Genomic DNA, 6000 nt, shown 5'->3' with positions numbered 1-6000 from the left:
TCGCGGGAATCTCTTCAGGGAGGGATGACACATTTTTTTTCAAAATGTGTATTTGCAGTTACTCATCACGCCTCACTTGAGAGGGAAAACTGACCAGTTTAACTCTCTGGGGAAAGAATTTCGGTCAGAGTTCTGCATCTGATGACTCGGGGCGGCCATGAGGCCTTTTTCTGCAGACTCGATCCATTAGCTCGTTGGCGGCTTTTCCCTGGCCCTCGGGATGAGGCCCTAGTTTGCACCTGCAGCCGCCCAGGCTCGCTTCCTTCAGCCTGGCCTGCTTCTGGCTCTCGAGCTCAGCCCCAGGCAGTGGATGCTGCCCCCCTGGAACCAAAGCACCTGTGTAGAGAGGCAGGTGGACCGGACCTTCTCGTCTCTGCTCCCGTCTGCAACATCCCAGGAGTCTGTTAAATCAGGGATCTGCACTGTTTGCTGGACACGCAGCGGGGCGACCATCTCAAAACCAAGCGGCACCCACTGCCTCACCAGCAAAGTGTTTCCAAGGGGTGGCTACCCCTTGCTGCTGGCCAGTGAGACCATTGACCAGAGAAGCAGAGCAGACCACCCCGCAGCAACATATTTTCTTCTATTTTTTTTAAACTGGAGATTTTATTTATTGACTTGCGCTTACATGGCAGAGGTGGAGGTGAGGTAGTGAGGAGGGACTCGTGGGACATGGGACAAGGGAGGCAGGTTTCCGGGTGGGAGGTGTAGCGCTGGAATGAAGCAGACATGAGAAGTATCCATCAACGTATTTTCTACCACTCCGTTCACAAACCTCTCCTGCTCGCGTCTCAGTCCTCCGGTGGTTCCATTTTTCAGTTAACATTGGCTGACAAGACTAAGTTTTAGGGGCCCGGGGTAGCAGCTCCTCACACTGGATGCAGTACCACGCTCCCCACCAAGATGCCAACCACTCTCCTGACGGCCCTCGGCCCTGCACCCCCACTAAGCTCTGCACTGTGAGTAACTCCATGCTGAGGGCGATGACCCTCTGGGGGCAGGAGCTCCCGACCAGTGATCGGGAGAGCCAAGGGCCCTTCCGCAGTTTGCAGCTGGCCAAACAGGTGCTTCACTGCAGAGGCCTGTGGGTGGTGCTGCTCAGGCCCCAGGTACAAGCCCTGGGCCCCGGGGAGGGTCTTGGGGTGCTGAGTGCGCCTGGGGACTCTGGGGTGCTGAGAAAACCCAGGAGTCAGGTGCACCAAGAGCCTTGTGCCTGCGTGCCACACGATCTGCTCGCCCCCTGGTGCTGGTCAGCCACACTTCAGTCTAGCCAGGCCACTGTGTCCAGCAGGCCGTTGCCACCTGAGCATGTCTTGCATTGGCGCAACCAGGAGCCGAGTCGGCAGGTCGCACGAGACTGCCTCCCCGCCACGCAGTGTGGGGAACAATCAGGACTCTGGCTGCAGTGCTAGGGTTCCCTGAGGCGGAGGGCAACCTGCCCTGACTAACCCACAAGCTCTGCCCCATGACCCAGGCAGAAGCCTGACAAAGCCACATGCCCCACACCCCACATGCGAATCTTCCAGCCGCTGGTCTGTTCCTTCGGGAGTGAGGTCACAGCCGGCTGTGACGTGAGGCCCCATCTGCAGGACTGAGGGACGGGCCAGACCCCTCCAGATGGGAAAGGGTAACTGTGGCCAGGGGGGAAGGGGGTGGTGTGTCGGGGGGCCCACACAGCAGTGCTCAGGAAACTTCACCCCCAGGGGTGCTCAGGGGCTGTCTGGCCAAGCGAGTCGTAGTTTTCACAGAGAAGCTGATTTCAAGGCTTTCTAGGCTTGGAACTTTCTGCCCAGCGCTGCCCAAACGCTGATCCCGCAGCTTTGAACAACGCCTAGCCGCATGCGGTGACCCGGGCCTCGGGCTGCCGCAGCTGGAGGGAGTGTACACCCCCAGGACACGAGGATGAGCACTGTCCAGTACTTGGCTCAGCTCCCGGGAGGTGACCCAAAGAGCTTTGCCACTGTCTGAGCCAGCGGTGAGAAGGCACAAGTCGCGCTGCCAGGCCAAAACCTCCCCTGCAGGTCACTCAGCCCATGAGCCACCAACAACACCACAGTTCCAAGCCACACTCACACTAGGAGGTTTGTGAAATGGCCACAGAAAACTGGAACCTGGGGCCAGAGCGATAGTACAGCAGGTCGGCACTTGCCTTGCATGCAGCTGACCTGGGTTCGATCCACAGCGTCCCACAGGGTCTCCCAAGCACTGCCAGGAGTAATTCCTGAGTGCAGAGCCAGGAGTAACCCCCGAGGCACTGCCTGGTGTGCCCCCCGCCCCAAAATGAAAACATAAAGGAAACTGGAACCTGAGTGGACCCTTTCCTTCATAGCCAAACACTACACATACACACTCACACACAAACACACATACACATTCACACATAACACTAACACACTCACTCATACACTCACACATACACTCACATACTCACACACACATATACACACTCACATACACACTCACTTATATACTCAAACACTCACATACTCACACACTCACACATACACACACACTCACATGCTCACTCACTTACATACTCACACTCACACACACTCACATACTCACACATTCGCACATACACACACTCACACACTCACACATACACACACTCACATGCTCACACACTCACATATTCACACTCACACACACTCACATACTCACACACTCACACATACACACACTTACATACTCACATACTCACACTCACACACACTCACATACTCACACATACACACACTCACACACTCACACACTCACACATACACACATTGACATGCTCACACACTCACTTACATATTCACACACACTCACATACTCACACACTCACACATACACATACTCACATACACACACTCACACACTCACACATACACACACTCACACATATACACACACTCACATGCTCACATACTCACTTACATATTCACACTCATACACACATATTCACACACTCACACATACACACACACTTACATACACATTCACTTACATACTCACACTCACACACACATACTCACACACTCACATGCTCACACGTACACACACTCACACACTCACACATACACACACACTTACATACACATTCACTTACATACTCACACTCACACACACATACTCACACACTCACATGCTCACACGTACACACACTCACACACTCACACATACACACACTCACATGCTCACACACTCACTTACATATTCACACTCACACTCACATACTCACACTCACACACACTCACATACTCACACACTCTCACACGCACACACTCACATACTCACGCACGTGGTCTAGTCTTTCTTTTAACGGACATATTTTCCTTGGCGGTCTTTACTTGAGCTTCTTTCTTTCTTTCCGCTTCCCCTGGCGACTCGGATTCACTGGAGAATATTGCTTTGTTTGTTAAGCCAAATCCTGTTGTGACTGCGTAAGTCACTCAGACGTGCACCGAGGATCTCGGCTCAGAAGGATGGGAAGACAAAGGCAGAACCCACTTCAAAACTGGTCCTCAACTCACTGCTGTGCTCCACTACCACCGAGTAATCCTCGCTGCCTCATTTGATAATTTCAGCCGGGCTTACAGGGGGGAAAGCAACGTTATGTGAACGTAACTGGGCATTTTTTGAACTTTGGCTATATTTTTATTGTGAGTCTAAGCACTGAATACAAATACCAAAAGAATAAGCTCTTTTCTCGCCATTCATCTGGATCATTTATCAATATAAAGTAATCCATTCCATTTCATACAGTGTCTGAAATCAATATCTCCATGTCACATTTTTATTTATCTGCACTGCCCTGAAATAAAAACAGAAGGTTAAAAATAGAAAGATAAATAAGTTTGAATGTTTCTTCAAAGTAACATGCAGCTGATGTTTTTTTAGCCCAGCCTGAGTGTTTTTTAAATCCCAGTCCACTTTTAGTCAAGAATTAAACTCATTTTTAATGAATGAGCTTAAATAATTTAGACTTTACTTTTCCTAGCAGAGGGTGTCTAATGGCTCTGGATCAAACTTCCAACACTACTTGTGCAGCCGTTCTGAATGTGGGCACCCTGGCTTGTATCCGGTTTTAGAAGAAACGTTGTCAGTTTTCTACTACTGGGTCTGTCATGTATGACCTTTTATTATATTTAACTGCTTCTCTTTGATGTTGAGTTTAATACATTTTTAAATTTTATTTCAATGAATCACCATTAGATACAATTACAGCCTAACAAATTTTCGTGATTACGTTTCAGTCATACAATGTCCAAGTACCCATCCCTCCACCAGTGCCCCTCCTCCACCATCAATGTCCCCCGGATCCCTCCCACCACCCACACCCCTTCCCACCCCCTGCCTCTGTAGCAGGCAGTGCAGAGTATTGTCAGATACTGTCCTGGCATCTATCGAGACGATGTTGTTGACATAACCCTGGGACCTCACTGGCATCATTCAACTAGCCGTCCCTCCCCATGGCAACGGGTGATGCCATGCGTGACTTTGGTGTTCTAAGGTTCTGTGCAGGGGATTTTGCTCTTAGGCTCATCAGAGCTATTGGCCTGTGATTTTCTTTGATGCTGGTGTCCCCGCCTGCTTCCAGTATCAGGGTGAGTTTGGTCTCTAAGGTGTGTTTTTGGAGAGCTGGAGAGAGGCGGGAGAACTCCGCAGCCCTGCCATCTGGCCCTGGGCTTCCGTGCTGGGGGACTCTTCTCGTCACTGTTTCCATTTCCTGCCCCTGATCCATCTGTTCAGGCTCTCTGTTTCTCTCAGAGTCAGCTGTAGAATGAATGTTTCTAAGAATTTGTCTGTTCCACACTGTCCAACTATGGCCATGTAGCTGTTCAGAATATTCTTACTACTCTTTGCATTGCTGTAGTATCTGTTTTTCTCTGAGTCTGGCTACGTTTTCTGTGTTTTATCTTTTTTCCATAGAAGCAGCTCTTGGATCCTTTGATCTTGGCTTTGTTTTTGTTGGTGGTGGTGATGTTTTTTTTTTTTTAATTTCCTTTTACTGACCTTTGACTTCATTTTTATCTTGTCCTTTAGGTGCAAGAACACCTAACTTGCTAGTAAGGACTGTTGTGCTGATACATATTCCAAACAAAATAATCGTTCTACATAAAAACAATAAAAAATCTCTAAGTGAAAATGGAGCCAAGCCCATTCATGAAAGCAATAAATCTCTAAGAAATCTAGGAATAAACTTGCAAAGGCTTGTTCAGAATCTACACAGAAAATCTTAGAAAACATAATAAGCTAAGACCTGAACAAATGATAAGACTGTATTCTTGAATGGGACTAGCGTGTTACAAGTATATTTTTTAAGCGATCAGCCTTTAAATGATATATATAGGAGAGTTTAATGTATTTCTGATAAGAATTTTGATCTCTTTTAAATTATTAAAATTGCAAGAAATGAACGTTCAGATTATTAGAGCTAGGATCATGGGGATTTGCCCTGGCAGACAGAACTTCTCAAGCTATTTCAAGAACAGCACAGTGTTGCCGAAATTCTCACCAAGAGCCAGGGTAAAAGCCACATGCGCGTGCACGTGTGCACGCGCGCACACACACACACACACACACACACACACACACACACACCTTCAGAGAGGTGGACAATACCTACCAGGGCCCCCGATGGAGCTCCAGCTCCAAGGCCCGCAAGCGCCTGTTTCATAGACCCGCGGGCGGGGACAACATTTGAAGCAGTGGGCGGCAGGCACAGAGGCAGAAACTCCCAGGCATGTTATTTTGCAGAGTGGGGTCAGGGCCACCCCAAGGACATCCTGCGCTCGTTCCGTGGTCACGGGGCAAGGAGGATGATCTCAAGGCCGCCCCGGGCACACGTCAGTCCACGTGTAACATCAGTCTGTGGCAGCTCTGATTTCCCCAGAGGCTCCTCTGCTGGCCAGGACAGGACGCGGGGAGGGGAGGCCTATTTCCCTCACCATTGGGGTATCAGGGGCCCCATTTTCCTCGTCGATGGGGGTTCAGGGGCCCATTTTCCTCATCAGA

Source organism: Sorex fumeus, unplaced genomic scaffold (genome assembly GCF_029834395.1).
Source record: "Sorex fumeus unplaced genomic scaffold, SorFum_2.1 ptg000011l, whole genome shotgun sequence".
Taxonomy (NCBI): Eukaryota; Metazoa; Chordata; class Mammalia; order Eulipotyphla; family Soricidae; genus Sorex; species Sorex fumeus.
The sequence above is the reverse complement of the archived record's forward strand: the minus strand, read 5'-3'. Positions refer to the sequence as shown.